General features: G+C 40.8%; 1 non-coding gene across 1 annotated transcript; it reads right to left on the minus strand.

The window, feature by feature from the left end:
* Positions 1 to 665: 665 nt before the first annotated feature.
* Positions 666 to 772, minus strand: LOC117612701. Its single transcript, XR_004583523.1, has one exon. It is a non-coding gene; the product is annotated as a small nucleolar RNA R71 (small nucleolar RNA).
* Positions 773 to 3,850: the final 3,078 nt, after the last annotated feature.

Here is a 3,850-nt window from a genome sequence, read left to right on the forward strand (position 1 = left end):
CATATTCTTTTAGAAGTACTAATTAACTCAAATTATTTTCTGTTTCAGGTAGTTTATGTCTAGTAATCCTTTCCTTGAACAAGTGAGGTCTTCATTCCAACGTTCGAGATCTTTGAACGCAGGGCCATCTTTGCAACCAAACCGGGTGATCTCTGAAATTCAGAATCGTCTAGAAAGAGAGTTAGCAACTGCAAAAGAGCAAGCCATTGCCACATTTGAAGGTCTTGCTATCCACACTGACCTCCCAGGGTCTTCACCTTCAAATTCGGAATCAAGTTCAGACCAAGAAGAAGAAGAGATGGCTGCCAATGAGTTCATGGGAGACCTTGATATCCCAACAATTCCAGCATCCCCTTCAAGCATCTTGCTGCCCACCGCAGCTCGAAACTATGAGCTTAAATCTTCTCATCTTAATATGCTCCCTTCTTTTTATGGTTTACCTAATGAAGATCCATTAACTCATATAAAGGATATTTTTAATGTTGTGAGCTCTTTTCCCTTGACAGGTGTGACGGAAGAGCAACTTCGAATGAGAGTGTTTCCGTACACTTTGAAAGATAAGGCGAAATATTGGTTGAATTCTTTGAAGCCTGGTTCACTCATGACTTGGGGAGCCATTCAAAAGAAGTTCTTGGAGAAATATTTCTCCACGCAAAAAAACCGACATGCTCAGGGACAAGATCTTTCTATTTGCACAACAAGATGATGAGTCGTTTTGTGAAGCATGGGAGAGATTCAACGGGCTGCTCAATCAATGTCCTCATCATGGGATTCCATTGAAGCTTCAGATGCGTATGTTTCATAAAGGACTAACCCCCTCTAGCCATAATATTTTCACTAATTTTGCAGGTGGTTCTTATAAGACTAAAACTCCAGAAGAAACATATGAACTCTTTGAACAGATAGCAATGGAGACCCAACACACCGATACAAGAGGTAAACGTATTGCTGGTGGTTCTAATGATTCTTCCAGTGTGCAGATTTCCAAATTGGAACAAAAGCTAGATGCCCTCCTTGCATTGAACTCAAGAAACCCTTTGAAGGAAGTGTGTAGCATCTGTGAAACTCATGATCATCCTACCATTTCTTGTCCCTTTGGGGCTGCATATCCAGAATTTGTGCAAGAGCAAGCTAAGTTGGTGAATTCCTACAACCGAGGTCCAATAAATGACCCATATTCTCAAAGTTATAATCCAGGTTGGAGGAATCATCCAAACTTTTCATGGAGGAATACACAGAACCAAGCGAATCCCCCTTCACTTCAAAGGCCACAACAATCATCATCGTTGGAGGATATAGTGAGGCAAATGGCAATCAACCAATCCAATTTCCAGCAAACAACACAAGCTGCCATCTCCAAGTTGGAAGTCCAATTGGGCCAGATAGCTACTGAAATAGCTCAAAGAGAACCTGGGAAATGGCCAAGTCAAACCGTGATCAATCCAAAAAACCAAGAAGCCAAGGCCGTTCATGTGCTCAGATCAGGTAAGATTGTTGATAACAAAGTTGGTTCTGATCTATCAAATGATGTTGTGGTTGTAGAGGATGAAGATGAAGAGGAAACCACAGCTATGGAAGGAGAACAACCCAAAACGTCCCAATCTGCTCCTAAGGCCAAATCTGATTCTCAGGAACCCAATCCATTTCAATTGCATAAAAGAGATGACAAATTTGTGCCATCACATCTTCATCAAGATAGATACATCCCACCTCCTCCATACATTCCACCGATTCCATTTCCAGGCCGTTTGAAGAAAGCAAATCAAGATAAGGCTTTTAAAGAGATTTATGATATTTTGAGTAAAGTTAATATCAATTTGCCCTTGCTTGATGTTGTTAAACAGATTCCTGCATATGGAAAGTTCATCAAGCACTTGATGACTCACAAGCTCAAATTTACTCCAAGTGAAGAAGTAAAGCTCAACAAGAATGTGAGTGCTGTGTTGCAAAGGAAGCTTCCACCAAAACTAGAAGATCCTGGCAGCTTTAACATTCCCATTAACATTGGAGATAAGGCGGTTGGAAGAGCCATGTTGGACTTGGGAGCAAGCATCAATGTAATGCCATATTCAGTTTATCAAGCGCTTGGCTTAGAAGGGATAAAGAAAACCTCAATTCGTCTTGAACTAGCTGATCATTCCATCAAATATCCAAGAGGTATTGTAGAAGATATTTTAGTTCAAGTTAATACACTCATTCTTCCGGCTGATTTTGTAGTGATGGATATGGAGGATAACCCATATGTAGACCGTGTTGATCCCATTCTCCTCGGGCGACCATTCATGGCCACTGCAGACACAATCATCAAAGTGAAAGATGGCACCCTCTCCATGACTGTTTTGGGTGAAACTGTTGAATTTAAAGTGTTTGATGCTCTGTCTCAACCTTCTATCACTCTTGATACTTGTTTTTCAATTGATGTTGTGGATCATGAGGTTTCTTCTAAAATTGTGCAGAAAAAGTCTAATGAGGCTTTGGAAGCGGTCCTAACACAAGAAGAGGAAGATCTCTTTGAATCAGAGTTCCAAGAAGTGATGGCTGCCTTAGAAGTGTTTCAGCCATACCCACCATCCTGTAGGCCACCACTTGAGCCTCTTGCATCATCCTCCACAAAATTGGAGCCATCCATTATCACCCCACCAAAACTAGAACTTAATGCAAAGATATACAAAGAACGTACCAAGAGTTACCATGACAGGAACATTCAACGGAAAGAATTCACCAAAGGTATGTCAGTTCTTTTGTTTAACTCACGTTTGCGTCTCGTTCCAGGAAAGTTGAAGTCTAGGTGGCTTGGCCCATTCACCGTGGTCAATGTATCTCCCTATGGAGCTGTGGAGATTCAAAATCCTAAAGATGGCTCGACTTTCAAAGTAAATGGACAACGTTTAAAGCCATTCTATGAGGGAATGTCAGTTGGAATTCAAACTGGTCATGTGGTGGATCATCTTCCCTTCGTACAATCAAGTTAGCTAATGGCATAATGTCTTGCCAAGACATTAACTAAGGCGCTTCTTGGGAGGCAACCCATGTGTTGAAGAATAAGGTGCTTGGCAGCGGTCGACCTAATTGCATCAAGAGGGAGTTTCTCTAATACTTTGTCTTAAACTTTCCCCTTATTATTCACATGTTCTCACTCATCCTTGTTATGCTTTAACATTGAGGACAATGTTCAATTCAGGTCTGGGGGGGAGGTTTTCAATTTTTGTTCATTTGTGTTTACAATTTTCGTTCGCTTGTCACTTTCATACAACCAATGCTATGGAGCTGCCATTGAGATTTTCATATCAGAAATTTTACACTTCACAAAGCTTTTGCTCTTAGAATTCTGGTGGCTAAAGTACCATGCTCAGATTCTTGAAGGAGAATAGTGGAGACTACCCTAGTGAGCTATTTCGAGCCTAATTGCTTTCTTGAGAGGGTTTAAAGTGTTTCTATTCCTCATCTCTACTTATTTTCTTCAATTCAGTCTAAATGATCTCATTGTCCCATTTTGGTTGAATACTAAGGATGATTCTCTTTGCAGATCTCAGGTGCATGCTCTCACCCATGAATGAACTCATTGAAGTGATGCTAGGCTCTGCGTGTATAACCATTTTATGTGCTTTCTTTTCACCCTACCCATTCGTGTGTTCCATCAGCTCTCTTGCAGCCAAACACTACAAGCCTTTTTCTTCTATCACCCTCATAATTCCCCTAACTTTGTATCTCAATCAGAGATATTTAACCTATTATAGCCATACCCTATAGCTTAGAAATATACCAAGGTGTGCCAAGATAAAGTTTGAAGCAAGGAGGTTGCTGCCACATGCCCAAATGTAAATTGGTGCGAATCTATGCAGAAAAAAAA

The sequence above is a fragment of the Prunus dulcis genome, unplaced genomic scaffold (genome assembly GCF_902201215.1).
Source record: "Prunus dulcis unplaced genomic scaffold, ALMONDv2, whole genome shotgun sequence".
Classification (NCBI taxonomy): domain Eukaryota; kingdom Viridiplantae; phylum Streptophyta; class Magnoliopsida; order Rosales; family Rosaceae; genus Prunus; species Prunus dulcis.